We start from the raw sequence: 18,429 nt of genomic DNA, 5'->3' as shown, positions 1-18,429 counted from the left end.
AAAATAATACATACCTTGAAGGTCACTTTGTGGGGTTTTTTTCTCTGTGCTGTTTAAAGCCATCTAGTTTCCCATACTGTTCACCCATGCCTTTTACGGAACTGGTTTTGCTTTCATTTGCTTACCTCTTTTTGAAGGAAGTAGCTCTCAGTACCTGTTCCACTTTAAATCACATAATTTTACATCTTTTTGCATCTCTTTTTGTTAAATTGTGCTAAGTAAGTGCTTCACATTTTGAAAAATGTCTGAAAATAGGTGTGAGGAGAGTAGGCAATGTGAGTGGAAAGGGGCCTAATTTTCACAGACTAAGAGAAAAATCTTGCTTCAATGAAGTCATGAGCAAAACTCCCAGTGATTTCAGTACAGCTATTGTTTGACACTATCTCTGAACTTAGCATATTAGGTTCTAAGGAAGCTAATTCTCTTATTAATTCAAAAGTCATCCCACATTTCAAATCATTCTGATTCTTCCTCTGCAGGAATTTATGTTAAAATAAAGACACTGAAATGAGGACACTTTTACATTTCAAAATTTGTTAGGAGAGTATCACAATACCCATAATGCACAATACTGCTAGTATTCCTTACTAATTACTATTACAAATCATTTGACCTAACAGAGTCCTTCTACTTTGTTACCTCTTTTTATAAATATATGTAATTGAGAGATTTTGCAGAAGCAGAAAGAGGAATAGGAATGTTAAATAGCTTACCTAATTTCATCCTGGATAAAATTTGTGTGATAACCTGAAAGTACCAGTTTAAATATGTTGGGTTTCAAATGTCACTTAGATATGCATCTGAAAAAGAATCAATCCTAAAAGTTTTATTCACTGGAGCTTTATAAACTTCCGCAGTATTTACGTAACTGGATTCATGTTTGGGTGAATCAGTTCTTACATTGACATAGTATCAGACACACAGGTTGCTCAGGTGCATTTTCATCTGTATTTTTGTGCAAACCCACCCCCAAATTTTTAATACATGTCATAAATGTTAATAGGAGAATGACTTAAAGGGCATTACTGGTGGAAAATCATAAAGTTCAATTATTTTAATTCTCCTTCTTCGGAATACTTTATGAAGAGAGCATTGTTGTGTTGAATTCATCCCCTTTAAAATATAATTAATGTTTAAGTTACCTTTACATTAAAGAATCATAATTTCAATTAGGAGCTAAGTACCTGTATTAAGATGAATTAATACAAAAAATTGGTTCGTGTTAACATAAAACCATACCAAGATCACGCAATACATAGCACTAAGTTTTTAATATTGCCTGTAACCATAAATATCCACTCAGTGAAAAGTCAGATATCCTAACTGTGATAAGAAATTTGATTATCATTAAGCTTTGATTCCTACAATGAAAACATGCTAAACTGAAGCTTGTTCCAAGGCAAGGCTGTAGGAAGATTTGTGCATTCACCCTCATTATCTACAGCAGACTCAGTTCAGCACTGTGCTTAGCATGAACTTGAATTTTATTATGCGGTTACTGTCTTTGCCTTCATGAGATGGTGCAGGCAAGCCTTCTGTAGTTAGCTATTTAAACTCCCATTTGTGGTCACTGTGGCTTTCAGACACTACTCCCCTTCCTTCTGCTGCTGAATTGTCTCCTCCTTGATTTTCCCTTCAAAGGAGAAGCAGACTGAGAGGAAAGCCCACCTTTTTCTCACTTGGGATGCTCAAATGTGGGGATGAACCACAGCAAGTTCTTCAGGTCAGGGATAAATGTAATGGAAAACTCCTCATATGGTGACTGGGAGAAGAGGTGACAAGTAATGAAACACTCTACGTGAACAGGAAGGTTTGATCATCGAGGGGAGACAGGGTGGAGAACGTTGCAGAAAGCTAAGATAAGGAGAGAAGCTGATATGTTAGAGTGTATTTGCAGGTTAGATTCTGCAAATCTTCACTCGTGTGATTCCTGGGAAGACTTAATGAAGGTAAATATTAGAGAAACTTCAGATTTTCAACATAGAAGTGTGACTGCAAGAAGAGACCTTTGCATATAGGAATGAATTCATTATTCGTGAATACATAGAATGTATATATTTAGAGATTAATTTCTGAGTAAAAAATGTGCAGCAGTGAATGACCTATTCAAAGCAATTATTTAAGTCCTGATGATTTCAGTTAAGTAAAACGTAGCTTTTGTTCAGGTTAACATGCTCATATGGTTGTACTATTTATTGATCACTTCAACATGTATTGAAATACTCAAATATTTGAAACACATTTAGAAAGCTCTGTTTCAGAGAAAAAAGAATTTTCTTTCTGATTCTACTGAATTTGAAGTTTATGGGTGGTTCTGGAGGTTTCTGTGTTCTTTTATGGGTTAAAAAAACGGCTAGTGCTATTCTATTATGTGACTAATGCAGAGTGTTCTGCTGGAATACATAATTTTTTAGCTGAGTTACTGAGCTGGAGAGCTTTTAAGGGTTCTAAATCCAATCATTTTGAAGTAAGAAATGTAATCCTTTTTCCCCCCAGATTAGATGCTGAAAGAAGCATCAGGCAAGCCCTGTTCCCTGTTGCTGCTTACCTACTCTTTCAGAGGTGACATTGACATGACTCAGCTGAGCAATCATTTCTTTCTCATCTTCCTTTTGTATGCTAAGGCTCAGGTATCCTTGACCAGAGGCTTTTCCTTTTCTAGATCCTCATCACTTGACTCTAAAGCTTTTCCTTTTTAGAGGCACTCTAACAAATGAGCTATTAGGTTATGGGAAGTACCTTTTTCATCCATTTTGTGGTTTTCAGTGAACATGCCTGTAATCTCTGCTTTAACCTCGATATTGTCTGATTATAGTAAGTCTGCTTTAAAGGATCAGATACATGAACTTGATCACACTCACCTAATCCCTATAGGAGCCCAGTCTGTTAATTGTGCTCAGGCTACATTAGTCATGTTTAATCCTTAAACATATTCCATTACAGTTCCTGAGCCCATTCTGTCTCAGATATTTGTGCGCTGGGCTTGTTTTAAAATAGGAGGAGTATGCCTTATGGGTTGAGTCATCCAGGTGCATAGGTGGAATTTAAGAACACATCTGCAAATCATAATAGGTTTCTTAATCTAGGCAATTCTGAGTATAGGTATCTGAGGAGGTTTGTGACCAAAACTTGTGGCATGAAGTGATTTTATGAGTATATGCTTCTTGGAAGGAGACGGTCAGAGTAACCATAATTCTTTGGTGCCTTATCTAAACTGGGATTTAAGTTGTTTGAACAGAACCACATTTTTATTTTGGGAAATATTACAGGATCTGTAATTACTAGTAAGTGTGTGATTCTGTCTTTCTCTCTTTCTTGCAATTCTAAAACAAAACTGTGTTAAATTTGGATTACATCAAGATTATTAAGGTTTCTGTTAATCTGGTAGAACTGAGAATCTTGCCATGCTTAGACTGTTATCCTGCCCTACCAGTCCCCACTATGAACTTACTCATTTTGTTTTCTATCTCAGTAACTTACTCAGAAATAATTTGAGCTTAGTATATGTAGTGGAATATGCATAAGGATTACAATTTTCTCTTGTGTATGTTCTTGGATAACTTATTTTTTGCTGGTTTGCTTCTGAGATATATTATATAAGATGCATAATGTATAAGCTCCTTTAGAAACATATTCACTCTTTCTTCCTGTGAATGCAAACTTCTGTTTTATGGTCTATTTTGCCACTAACAATGCATATGAATGGCTATTTGTTATAAAGCTATTTGTAGTTCTCATTTTGCATACCTTGCAGTGTTAAATGGTCATGTTGGTTGAACATAATAATAATATTCATGATTATAATTTAGGTAATATATGACTGCTGCCATAATCAGACAGCCATCCTAATCCTTAAGTGTGAAAACCTGTATCATTTTTCCTGCAAATTAAAGCTATTTATATTAAGCAAGGTTATTTTCTATTCAGAAAATTCAAGACTATTTCATATAGCAGGTAATTCTTCAAGCTAACAACATTTTTCATAAGTAATTAATATGATGGACTTTTGTGTTTGCACTGTACCTAGCAGTTAACACAATAGGACCTCAATCTTGATAGGGACATAGGCTGTGACAGCAGTATAAATATTTAATCATGTTAATTAGGTGTAAAAGGAGGGAGTCAAGAGTAAACTTATTGTGTAAGGAGTCTATAAGATTGGCTGAAACAGGACTCAGCTGAAAATATATCAAAGAGCTTTAAAACTTGAAGTTAGGAAATAAAAATAGAAATAGCTATTTGAGGTCAATGTTATACTTTCACATACTTAAATTTAAGTAATGTCCCTCCAGTATAGTGAGGTATTAAACAGTTACAACTGTTTAATATAGTAGGCAGCTCATTAAAACAGTCCTAGTTCTGTAATATTTCACCGTACGGAAGAATGTTGGTACAATGTGACATCAAAAAGGACTGCTGAGAGACTGAAAGAAAGAGGAAAGGGAATATAACAGGAATTGAAAAGTAGGCTATTAACAATAAGATGCAGTCAGTTCATTTACAGGAAAATAAGTATGTTTTATAAATAAATCTAAAGGTTTCTTATAAATGTGCAATGGTAAAAGAAGTACTAGAGAAAAAGTAATAAATAAAGTAGATTAAGTTAATGGCAAAGAACTGTTAAGGGACTTCTCCAATGGTTTTTACCTTCACAGTTTGGAAAAGAAGTTTGAATATTTCACAAAAAGGAAAATCTTCATTTTGAGGTTTGTTGCAGGGTGGTGATGAATGGGAATATTATGGGTACCCTTCTACAAGGAATACTAGGGCATCTCAAACGGCACTCTACAGCTATGTTTAGGCAAAATAATGAGCCTTTATGCAATAAGCTGACGAAGTTATTCAGCTGAACAGACACAGGTGTCTACAGCAGTTTGAGCGGATTCTCTTCAAGGGTGCATTGCTTTTACTAACAGTACAAGTCAGTTGGGTGTCCGAGGATGCCTGAGATGTCCTGGACTATCTCTGGCCAGCTGGCCTTTACCTGCCAGTCCAGAGGAACACAAAAGAGTCATTATCCTATCTGCCAGCCTTTTGCAGAGCTCTCAAATACCTTAGGATATCTCAAAAGGCACTAGCTGCCTCTGTTTGGGAGGTATATGAAGCCATAGATCACCTCTGACTGTAAGGGGTGCCTACAAAAGAGCTGACATATACACAGTAAATCTACACTGAGATACTAATCTTGAACTGCATCTCACTCCAGGTACCTGGACACCTACCTTTGAGCTAGTTAGTTGGAAAACAAGTCCTTTGCCTAACCATGGCAGCACAAAAGCACATGAGATGCCCCAGACTATCTGGGACAGGCCTGACAGATTGGATGCTGAGCCTGTGGTCTTCCAGAAGGGGATGAGGTGGGATACTTCAGAGGACCTCCATGGCATTGGTCATCTGGGGGGGCCAGCATATCGAACATCTGAACTCCCTTTATAGCTAAGTGAGAGCAATAGGCACTGCTTGAGAGTGATTTATCAGATTCTTGTGTAGATATTTGAAACAGTCCAGATGTGCCATCTTCTCCAAGAACACTAAAGCAAGTCTGGAGAACTAGGTCCGATATAAATGTCTACACAGAAGGCTGGTGGAATGGTTCTCAGTCCTCGTTGTGGAAAACTTATTTTCAGAATGCCCACTTCATTTCCACTCAGTGGAGTGAACACTGGCTGTAGGACAGCACACAAAGGGAGCAACATTGCAAGGTATTAAAATGGCAGAAAACATTTCATATGGTACAAAAGAAATTACTTGTATGGCTGTTCTTTTAAACCTTCACAGTGTCTAGAAAAAATGCATAACACCGTAATGAACTCTGCAAATGTTACTTCATTAGGAGAAACAACCAGTTTCAGAATTGATTTGAAACCTCCTATCTTTGACACTAAAGTGATATGAAATAATTATCCTCAAGAGGCAAGCTAAAAGTAATTCATAGCAACTTTCTGTTGTAAAAGCTTAGCTTGTTAAAATTGCAAAAGAAAAAGTGACAGGACACCAAATTTGTGACTGGGAAGATTTTTTTCACTTTTCATACTCACTTGTGATGCAAATAGGGGATTTCTCTGACAGTTTCCCAACATGCACTGATGAGAATAGTCAGCATTTTAAATTGCATGCTGAATCATCTTTCAAGCCGATGAAATGTGATGCGGCGATTTCAGTTTCATACCAGATGACCTGGTCAGAGTGAAAGAATAAAATTTCAATCAGTTGAAAGAAACTTCATTGAAAGAGTTTGCAGAAAAATAAAGAATTGTGTTAAACTTAAAGTACTTCATCATATATTAATAATTTCAAAAATATGTTGTTCAGGGCAAAAGGATAGAGAGATTTCTGTCTTGAAAAATCTGTAAGCTTAAAGAATACCTGTATGGGCACCAGTTCTTAGGTTGTGGATTGAAACAAATGTTCTAAATATCAGGAAAAAATACTGAGAAAAGGGTTGTCTTTAGGTTGAGGACTAATCCCCAAAGGAACGGTTTATGTATACATACATAGATGTGTGTATATATTCAAAGGAAAATATAGTGGAGAATGATATTCCCATTTCAGAGGGAGATTGAAGAACTTGTATACATTTCTAATGTAAATAATTTAATGTGTTAATGCCAGCTTTGGGGCAATAATGTTCTAAACAGTGGTGTTTGGGGTATTTAAAGCAGTATTTTAATAACATCAGAAGCACTGAAATAGATACCTTATTTCTAGTTTAGGTTATGAATTTAAGCAAGTCTTTTTTTATTATTCTTATATCATAAGTGCTTTTTTCATTTGTTAAAAAATAATTTTCAAATTAAATTAATATTAGTCTAATTCTCAATCTCCTAAATCTTTTACTATTTTTTATTTCTTATTGCTCAGATTATTAATGTTCCACAGAAATACAATGTATTGCATAATCTCAGACTGGGTCAAAAGTGCACATTGGTAATGGTGTATAATTGTCTTGTCACTTTTTACAGAAGCAGCACAACTCCACATCTGCTGTGTTCATTCACACTCAAAATTTTCATATAAACACCCTTATTTTATGAGAGTCAACATTGCTCATATCCAGGCTCCAAATAAAGATTTCCGCACAGTAATGACTCCATTCAAAGAGATAGCAATAAGCCATGTTTAGTGACCTTTACAATTTCCAATTACAAAGCTGTCCATTCTTGCAGTGTTTTCATTTACTTTTCTTATTCTTTGCTTCTGTTCATTTGTCAATCAATTAAAACTGCTGTTGTTTCAGGCAATGAATTAACTGTAATGTTTACTGTCCTCTTGGCACATATTCCTTTGCTGAGCAGAGACTATACATTTAAACTGACAGAGTCAAGCTCCCCCATGAGTTTAACTGAGATGCTATTAACAACTCACCTTCTCCATCCTGTTTCCTCTCAATCAAATCGAAACCAGCAGCTACATTTACAGTTCTTTAAACCTCAGTTTGAGCTGTACTCAATGACCAAGACTACTTCAATCAGCTCCTAGTCCGCCCTTAGAAATGTAGCTATCCAAAAATGATCCCAACTTACAGAGCTTATATTTCAGGGTTTTATATATTAAATGTTTGAGGCTTATTTTTGTGGGGGAAAGGGAGTGAAATGACAAGTGAAGATCAATTTTCATCAGTTACGGTACCTGTAGTGCTAATGTGATCTTTCTGCTCTGTTGTAGAGTGTACTCCTTTCTTATGAGAGGAAGCACCAGCTGTGGGGCTGTGTGCATGGATTATCGGCCCTGCAAAATTCTGTGATCGTGTTAGTATCTCAGTCCTTCGTAACATTCAGTTTGTCTTTTTCATGTTTCTGTCACTGAATTTGGGTTCATATAGGGGATCAAAGGTTTGGCTAATTGTTTGTTGCAACAACCTAACAGCAATATAATCAAATCTCATACTTCACAATAGAAGATAATTAACAGCTAAGTTTAGGAAGGAGTGTCACCCACCGTTTGGTTAATTGACAAAGGTTATTCTTTGGCTCATTAATTGTATAATCATTATGGAATAAGTAGAAGAGGGTAATGAACAACTCTGCCTATATTGCTACATTATTTTGGCATTCAAGAACAGATCTTCAGCCATTACTTTAATTGCATTCACTTTAGAGGGACTATGTCACCCTCTAATTCTGAAAGACTAAATCACCTCAATTTTCTGATTAATTGATGCCTTACACTGTTTGGATTTGTTTGTTTTCATATGTTTCAAGAAAGTCTTTCTAAATATTTCCTATGGAGGAAGATAATAACTTCTCTTCATTTGTAAATCTTCTGGGTCTTAAGTAAGTCAAGTCTTTTAGTCCACCCAACAGAATTTACGTAATAATGCATTTTCCTTTATGATGTCTTTTGCCTTTTTGTTTACTAGATCATGTAGTTTTTAGATAGATTTGAAAATGGTGACTTCAATTATCTAAAATGTGGTAATAACTCAAGCGAGGAAAGTCTAAAAAGAGAACATTGACATTGGGTTTTTATCTCAGTGCCTCTTTCTTAGTTTTTCTTTTTAATTCTCTTTGCTTTCTTTAATGATATTTTACCATGAAACTGCCTTCCACATATGTTATTTTGCTTTTCTCATTCTGAAACTTCTTTTCCAAGTGAGTAGCCACTGGAAATGTGTTATTACTGTCATTGTGTAGCTCTGTGTCTCAGTTTATAAAAAGAAGTAAGTTCCTTGATAAGTACTCACTCTGCCAATTCTTTTTTTTTTTTTTTTTTTTCTGAAAGATGTGATGGTTCAATAGAGAATGAAATCTTTCCCTTTCCCTTCCCTTCCCACCCACACCCCTGCCCCTCCTCCTTCTATTCCCTTCCCTTCCTCTTTCCATGACTCTGAAAATATTATTTATTCCTAAATGTGGCAGCAAGTTGACATCATGCTGTAGACTTTCTTACATGGTTAAAGTAAATTAATCTACAGCAGAACTGGACCTGGAATATAGATTGTTGTGTGTAGGCAGTTTCTGTATATAAATCCACGCATACAACTAAAATATTCTTCAGATAGTTTACTTTTGTTAAGACGATGATCCTTTTTTATATGTTTGTGAATAAACTCACCTTTTCAAAGGTCATCTGTCCCCTAGAGTGATTAGAGTAATTTCCAAATTACTTATGTAGCAAGGATTTCCCACATGTTTTGCCTTTCTCTGCAAACACAGTGAAGAGGTAATGTTTTCCATCCCTAGGGGTTTTAAAATCTGTGGTTAACAACTTCTTTTGTATTTTGCCCTTACGGCATCACAACATATCCAATTTTCACTCCCATTTTTCTCCCTCCAGAGAGTTATTGCTATGCTTGAGTGAATAGCATATACTCCAATCACTTCACATCATCATTTTACTAAATGGATTTAGTCCAGACGATGTATGTTTCTCTTCGGGAAGTCCTCCTACTTCATCTCTTGATGCAACAGAAAACTGAAACCATGTATCTGCTGTATTAGGAAATCTATAAATGTTTTAGAAGTGTGTGTATATAGAGATGCTTCAGATCATAAAAGAACAGAAATGTGTAGTCAGGTGTGACAGATGCCTCTTTCTCTGTTATCACAGTGTGCCAGGAAATTATTTCTGAATCACAGAGCCTCACTTTTGATCAAATTTCTACCAGTCAGATTTACTCTGTATTGTATATTAACCAAACTTTACTCCAGTATAGTTACAATGCTCCAAAGTGATATGGCTTCTCTAGCAAGATTATTCCACAGTCTTCCACTGTTGATACTGTTTTTCTGAAACTCAGCTATATTTTCTGCCTTTAATTTACTGAAATGGAGATAACTGAACATTACCTTTGACTGCATCAATATTTAAAACCAAGCAGACAGCTTTATTCCAAGGTTTGGTGGTTACACAGCAAGGCTGCTTATGGGATTCCAAAAAATTGTGGGAAGTGGTACTCAGAATGCACAGTCAGTACAGATGAAGGGTAATATTCTTTATTCCCAGTATTGTTTTATTCTTAATGGGAAAAAATCAAACTGTTCATCTTTATTTCAGTGGTCAACTTACCTCGTGACAGAGGTCATACATACTCCATGCCACACAGGACTCTTCCGTAAGTGAATTGTAGGGACCAAAAGCTATAAATATCACCTTGTAATAATTCTGAGGCTTTAATTCCTGATTTTTTATAAAAGGACACTTAGTTTCTCACAGAGCATTCCAGGCACGTTTATTTTTTTTCCCTAGCAATGTGATTGAAAAGGAACATAACAATATATGTATCTACTGGGATTAACATTAGTGAAACAGATTTCCTGCCATTAAAATTATTCCCCAGCTAGTGAGGAGTAAGGAAATTTAGGTGAGAATCTCCGGAGGAAAGCTTTGAGAAATAAATTGGAAAACAAATTCATTGTTTGCAGCAAAATTGCATCTGCAATTTAGCTGCTGGCATTTTACTTGCTCCTCAACTTGGAAGTGAAATACTTTACAACGGCATTTTTTTCTCTCTGATTCCTTTCGGGAAGATAATTTTCAGGTTGATAAGGAAAATGGGCTTTGGGAATCTGAATGGTAGACTGATAATAATACTTTTTTAAAAATGAAAAAGGAAAGAAAATCAAGAGGGAAAAGCACAGAATATGGAACTTACTCCATTAAACTCCTGTCACTGTTGCTATTTTTCATTTTTAAGAAACAAAACAGATAAGGGAATTGCAAATAAAAATCATGGCTTCCACAGCATAGAAACGGATGTCTAACATCTAAATTCTCCTTGATGTCCCCATATTCCTGAGTCTGCACGAAAACTCAGTTTCTTAAGAGTTTTCAAAATATACCGCCAGGAGGACTTTATCTTTTCTTTTCTTTTGAATCATGAAAATAATAATAAACCCCCTTGTACTCCACTTAAAAAAAACCACAACCAAACCCCAAGCAAAACTAAACAGCTCAGTCCTGACCACTAAGGATGGCTAGTGCTTATCTAATTCTGATATTTTACTCAGACTGTGAGTTTCAGGGGCTATTTGCATTTTATTTTTGCCATGTTGCACAGGCCTATCAAAGTCTTATCAATTGGAAAAAAAAAAAAAAAAAAAATAAATACACACCCATATGTACTGGAACCAGTCAGAATTACTGAAAATTAATCCAGTACTCAGATGCTAAATTGAAATCTGCTAATGAGAAATTTTTATACCTGCTCAGACTTCTATATAACAAAAGGCCAGGAATATTTTTTCAATATTTTCAGTCAATATGACTGAAAATATGACTGGCTGCAACTGGGTGCACTCTCTAATCACATCCCAGTTTTATACTGAAGTGAGATGCAAGCATGTACAAACTCCCTTCTTTTCCCTGTAACTATCTTGTATAAGAAAAGGGATGTGAGTACCCACCCCAGCAGAAGCTCCACCTTGTTCCAAACAGATTGAACTTTGGATAGTGGGTATAAACACTGTTTTTTTGGCCATTGGTACACTCTGAAAAGAAATCACCTTATTGATGCTAACAGCTCTTCTGCAGCTGATTCAGAAGATACCATTGCATCTCACCCACTAAATTGCCTATCATTTCTTAGCCTTGATTAGTAATTTGCGGTGTTCAATACTTACTAATTCATCAGTATTTTCCAATTTGTTTGTTTTGCAGACAATCTTTGGATTATTTTATCTAGTATAAAATATCTTCACACGTGTCATGCTCAATCGTACTCTGGTTTACTGTGATACGCACAAGGTGACAGTGAAAGTAGATATGTCACTTGCTTCCCAAGTATATACTAATCCTCCCCCCCCCTTAATATTCAAGATTTCTGTGCGAAATAAGATTTTGTAAACTTACAGTAGAAATTCAATATGTGAAGGATAAAAGGGGAAATTGGTGCATTTCACAAGTAGCTACCTGTCCTGCTGTAAAATATTAGTATCATGTACATTTTGATATGGTCAATATGAAAATAAGTCCACCTTTATGTCAGTGAATATAGAGCAAAACCTCGTCACTTGGCTGAAAAATCTCACATGTTTTGTAAATAGCTGATATCAGAAATGTTACTTGTACTCTAGAGTCAAGATTTGCCATTACATGAGTACATGTGTCTGTGTATGGAAGATAGACTGGCTTATGTGTGTTGGTTTTGTATGTATGTGTGCCATGAGGAAATATGTTTATTTATTTCCTTCAAAAGTTTTCACAAAGATTTCAAAGATTTGTACAATATCGGAGAATATGAGACAAAAAGTGAGTTACTGGAAGTTGTGAGGCACCCAGAGCAAAGAACCGTCTCATACTTGCCCTGTGTTCTCTACATTTTCCCTGGACACTCACAGTAGGCCACTGGCAGAGGCAGGGTACTGGGCTAGACAAATCTAGTGAGATTTTTATTTATTTTATGAGATAATAATTAAACTGTTTCTAGAAAATAGCCCAGCAGCACGTTATTTTTGCCCAAGACAAGTATAGTAGTAAAAGTTTTCCAGGTGAGTTTCCCTGAAACTTTTATGCTGTGCCACTCCTTTTGTGAAGTCTGAAGAGAAAGCTGTATAGGAAGAAAAAAAAAGGGTTGGAAATTTGGGGAGGGGGAGGGAAGAGAAAATAAAATGAACACATTTAATACCTGTAAAGTTAAAAAAAAAACAAAATTATAAGTCATATAGGGGAAGAACCATATTGCTTAGCTTTTTTGAGTGGAAGAAACAAGGGAATAATTATTTTTTCAGAAAGACAAAAAAAGGCCCTTACATACATTTAATGGCAAATTCTACATACAAAGCTGAAAAGAAAGTGTGATGTCAATTAAAGCAGAACTCCTGGTGTGCTTCAGCAGCCTATACAAACCTATCCATCATGCAGCTTTTTTGTCAGGCTTCTGCTTGTCTATTTTTGATCCAGTTTTGACTGGTTTATATACCTCTGCTTAAGGCTACCCTCTCTATTACATTTCATGAACTAATGTGTTGCTTTTATTCAGTGATAAGAATAAATACATTCTCTCTTTCTTATGTTATTAGCATATTCTGGAAATATAATAAAGGAGATAACTGTTTAGAACAGCGTGAATCTCTTTCACAATATGTAAATTATAAATCTCCATCCAATGGACTAATCACAATGCATTAAGCATCTTTTCTGATAAGCAGAAAAATTGCAGAGTGAGATTCAGATAGATACGATTAACAGTGTAGGAAAGTGGGGGGAAAAAAGTATTTCTAAAGAGCTTCTAATCACAGGGTTTAAAAAAAAAAAAACCTTTTTACAGAGCATTAATTGCACTGCAAAGTACACTTTCCTGATCATCAGAATAATTCTGTTTGTTACATGTGTGGACTGTTATTATCCTAAATAACAGGGTGTGGAAGCTATCAGAAAAGAGACGGTATATTTTATGATACTTCTGCATATAAACAGTTTATTATCCACATTTTGCGAGTGAATCTTAATAAAGAAAATATTTTGCAAAATTTTTATTGATTGTAGCTATTAGATTTGCCTTAGAGCTTGATTCTCCAAAAGTTCGTTCTTGCAGCTGGAAGATTTTGGTCAGTCTCATTCTTTTTAGAGAAGTATTATCCTTTGTGTTTGCACTGTTTGAATCCTTTCCCAATTATTTTAATGCAGCTTACCACTTAATTATTGAGAGCACTCTTCAGTTATTTCACTACTAATACAAATTACACCGATACAAATTATAGCATGAAATATTTGTGACTCAGAGATGGAAGGAACTTTTTTCATATATCCGTTTTAGGAAGCAGGGGAGGAGTGGCCCAGCAGCACCTGTGTTGAGGTATCCAACCCCTCAGAAGCTCATAAAATGAATGTTTATGGCTCTTTCTGCAAGTAGGAGTCATTTTCATCTCTAAGGTGCTAGAGGATCTCATGGTATAGTTCTCACTGAGACTTCCCCCATCAACATTTGTCTGCATGTAAATAAGTATGATCCCTCAGAACAGTGTAGTATTACTTTCTTGAAGATTGCAATTTCCAATAATAATTGATGCTAAGAGAGAGCTGGAAAAGCAGTAACTTGGGCTCAAAAGCAAGCTTGCCTGAAAGAAATGGTATATATTTGTTGTTTGTTTAAGTCATGTAAAAACTTTGAATAATGGATTAGTATGAAAATTTACCAAGCAACCAATATATAAAATTTTTTATCCTCACTGACCTCTAGAAATTAGGGAAGAATTATGGGAACATAGTCTGATTATGGTGTTACATGTACAGTATAGAAGTTGTTTTCACACTTTGTATCAAGTAATCAATGAATAAAATGCATAAGCAAGTCCTGGAATTCAGGAACTTCTCTGCAAGTTCAGTCTCTAATATACTTTGTTCTTTGCTGCATAATGGACATGTCTGTATCAGTATTTTAGTTTAGATCTGGAGTGAGCTTTTGAAGTGAATTGCATGATTTTCTCTGCTTACTGGAAATTACCTCAGAAGAATCTCAGCCTATACACTCTAAATTATTTTCCTATTGAATTAAAACCAAGCATGTGCTCCTATGGCATTCAATCCACAGGAACAGAGTGGAATTAATCAGAAATAACCCTCCCTTCCCCACGACCATACCCCCACCCCAGCTATGCTGAAGACCCAATTTCCACATTATACTCATAGCTGTTGACTCTGCAGACTCTTTCTGGTCCACATCAATTGCTAACGCAGCCGGTGGCGTAGCTATTGCGTGAAAAATGGAATACTGCTTGTTGTTTACCTTTTAGACTGTTCTCTGTGAAAGCAAAAGATAGATGTGGATTTGACCATGCTTTGAAAGAGGAGAGCCTAAATCTAGGCCTACTGCTTCTCAAGTACTCCTTTACCACTAGACCACTCTTACCACGAATATGGTACCTTTTGAGGGGACCCAGAGAGAGAGAGAAGGCAGAGGGAGAACTGCATGCACAGTGAGCACCCTAACACCCCAGAAGTGCTGTGCACCTTTAAAATTAGGGGTTTTTCAGACTGTAAACTAAATCAAGGTATGTTCTGTATACAGCTTAAAATGGATTAGAGTAGCCACAATGTTGAAAGCCAGTCTTCTGTACTCTGCTGTCATCAGCCTACTGCGCCTTTGAAAAGAACATCCTTTCACCCAGGTTCCTTCCTAGTCCAGCATCTTTTCAACGGCTGTCTAAATTGTGATAAGTTTGACACAGTCCTTTCCGGATTGCTAAGAACAGCTTTTCTTACTTTCAGGACCCATAGATGTATATATGCTCCTCGAGCTTCTCAGGAGCCCCTCAGTCCCCGTGATGGTGTGGTCTCCCAGGTCACCACCACCATACCTGCCTGCGCTCTGCCTGTGTGGCCCAGGAAGATCTGCAGAGCAAGGGCCAAGAAAAGGCAAACAAACTGTCTTCCCCTCTGCACTACTATATCCTTGTAAAGAAAAATGGCATACATTAACACGTGCAAAAGCAAGTCTATCTGTCGCCACACATCCCACGTCTCCACCAGCACACTCAAGAACAGGGCCTCTCAAAATGAAACCGCAGTTATGGCATGTTGACTTTGGCTTTTGTGCAAGGACTGGTCTCCTGTAAGAGATGCATTTTCTTCTTTCCTGTTTTTTTAATCTCTGATTTTAGGGAAATAGCACTCATTCATGAACCTTGAATTCAAATAAAGGTGTACCTGAACTCATTACAACTCTTCATCTGATCAATTCTTGGGTTGCAGTTTGGACTATTCTTCCCTTATGGTCGGGTGACAACTGCACCATGTTTTAGATACCGATGTTCTTCTCTGAATGCCATCCTTCATGTAATCAGGTAGCATATGCTAATGGTTGCCCCAAAATGCAAAACTTAAGCAGTCCAATGCACTTGCAAATTGTTTCAATTTTGAACTAACAGTAATTAGGGGAGGTCAAAATAAATAAAAAGGAACAACTGTCCAGAAAATACCCTGTTTTTTAAAATTATGTTGAATGCTGCACACTGTTTAATCTGTTGCATGTCTTTATTTATGGTGCTCCATATTTCATTCTTTGCTGTTTCAGGTTACAATCCAAAGCTCATTAAGTTCAGTGGGGTTTGAGTCAGCCTCATTTATGTTGGCACAGCTGTAGGAATCCCAAGAGTTTTAAGTAATAATTTTACTGACCAGCTACTGAAACCTCATACTTGTAAGACACTGAGGACTAGAACCATTAATGGGAGTAATATCTAGTCATCAGCTTAGTATTAAGTATTTCAACTGTATCACCGATCTAACTTGTGCTCTGTATCAGAGTCAAATTCTAATTTCTGCTCTGAATCAGATGATTAGCAAATACTAACATGTGTTTTCCTCTTCCTCAGTTTTGGTCTTCTTTGCAACATCAACTATTTTCTTGCCTTTAAATAGATTGTATCAGTGGTCTGAATTTGCCATGTAGAAATATCATGGCACTGCAGGACTACATTTATAGAGCAAGGTTTCAAGAAAAGCTGTAGGGGAAACATGTAAGTTAGATCCTGTGGAGAAATGTATGTAACCACTATCTCATTTGGCTATACGTTTCAGTATAATTTCTGTCTCATTTCTGTCATAAACAGTAGAACTATTAATTGTAAAAACACCCTATCTTTCATGAATATTTAAACTGGAGCTCAGTAGTCCATGGGGAGTTACATCTGCTTTTTCATACAGAGAATTTAATGACATATATCTTGTTCATACAGAAAAAGAACAGAATATGTGAGGTAACCGCCACGTAAACTTTTAGCATTGTGCTTCTCTCCACCCTTCCTTCCTTCTGCAATTAAATGTGTTTAGTTTTGTTTTAATTGTACTTTTCTGAAACAGGCTGCTAGGCCCTAGAGACTCACCGTTTCTAATTTCAGGGTTTATTCCTATGTTTATATTATGGAAGGGTGCAATAAAGTAAGTAATTTTGATGACCTTATATGACAGAAAAATCAGGATTTTTTTTTCATTTATGATTCTGCCAGTTTATTTTAAAAAGAAACCTAAACATACTTCATGGTCTGAGCTGCACGGAAAGCTTCAGTAACTTCAGTACTAAAGTCATAGCTTCACAGTGTCATACGTTTCTCTACCTTTTGAATAGCATATGCTGCATATACAGTAAGAGAGCTATAGTACCACTGACCAATTTTTAATGTTATTGTTATAATGTAATCCCTTGCAAACAATTGCATGAAAAAATTGGAATTAGAAATAAGCTGGAAGAGAGGCATGGTGATCCATCTGCTGAGTATCTTTAGACCTGCCAAGGTTGTGGGTTGATATACTGATACAGACATATTTAGGGTGGGGCTTCCCCAATTTTTATATCGTTTTTGCTAGTTTCCAACAGCAATTGAGTTCAGAAAGAAGTAGGGCTGTTCTACTAGGGTTGTTTGTATTGTATTGTATTTGTTATTATGGAAAGCATTAAGTGAGATTTCCAGATATATATTGGGATATAAAGCTCAAGCATTATAGGTTTTGACTAGGCAGAAGAATTCTTAAGAAGCATTAATGGAATCAAGGTTGAACATTATAAGCTCAAACTGCTGCTAATTTCCTTTTCTGGAGTAAGAAGACGACAATGATATTTTGTGTCTTCAAAATCCAAGCTTTTGAATCATGAGTAGAATACAGAAAACAAGAATGTGTTATACTTTCTCAAGGGAGAGACATTTCATTATAATACATTACTTTACTTTGTAGTGGACTGATTTCTGACCTTGTGATTTCAAACCGTAGGTAAAATTATTACCTTGTTTTAAGCAGTCCCTCGAGAACTGCCCTTGATGTTTTGAGCAGTTCACTAAGAATTTTCTGGGAACACATTTCTGAAAGTGTGTAATGACATTAAACAAAGTAAGTTAAAAAATTAAATAACTAGATGCCAGGAGGATGTGGAAGGACTTGCTAAACCATGAGCCATAAACCACTGGGCACCTGTAAAAACCATATCCATTACCTGGATCACTGATTTCACACTACTTAGTCTTTTGTTGTGCTTGTTTTACTTGCATTACTGTTTGGATAATCAAATTCATTTTACATAATGCTGGAAGACTTTCATGAAACTGTGGCTAATTTATACTAGAGCAACCCATTCTTGCAGTGCTGAGATTCAGGCTTTGGTCATGTTCTGTATTAATATAATTACAGAAACTGTGCGTACAAAATATTTAATGTCTCCATGAATTAATAGTTCAATTGATCTCTGATTTTCATATGCAGAGGTTTTATTTACTGTAGACATTTATTTATGATAAAACTTTATCAGAATGACAATACTGTGCTCTGTTACCTGCTTCTTCTGTGACGAGGCAAGATTGAAACCTTCTCTGCTGCAGTTTTGCTATTTTTTTTTTTTTAAATTAGGCAGTTGATCAAGCACTATACATGCCTGGAATAAGAAACACATGTTCTGAAGATAGCCTCTAAAATTATATTGCTACGTATATGTGAAAGCCTGGAAAAAGAACCACATTTGAAAAAGGATCACTAGATGGGCAAGTAAAGCAAAACAGTTAA

At 36.0% G+C, this 18,429-nt stretch overlaps 1 protein-coding gene across 4 annotated transcripts in view; it reads left to right on the top strand.

Moving 5' to 3' along the window:
• The window catches only part of MGAT4C (MGAT4 family member C), a 402,472-nt gene that overhangs the window by 285,157 nt on the left and 98,886 nt on the right, over positions 1–18,429 (top strand). The window contains exon 2 of one of the 4 annotated variants that reach the window (XM_049792435.1): positions 7,666–7,748. The exons of the other annotated variants lie outside the window; for them this stretch is intronic. The gene's annotated coding sequence lies outside the window, so the exon portion shown is untranslated. The remainder of the gene's footprint in view (positions 1–7,665; positions 7,749–18,429) is intronic. 4 annotated transcript variants of the gene reach the window in all.

The sequence above is a fragment of the Accipiter gentilis genome, chromosome 34 (genome assembly GCF_929443795.1).
Source record: "Accipiter gentilis chromosome 34, bAccGen1.1, whole genome shotgun sequence".
In the NCBI taxonomy this organism is placed as follows: Eukaryota; Metazoa; Chordata; class Aves; order Accipitriformes; family Accipitridae; genus Astur; species Astur gentilis.
This window is presented reverse-complemented; position numbering and strand designations above follow the sequence as displayed.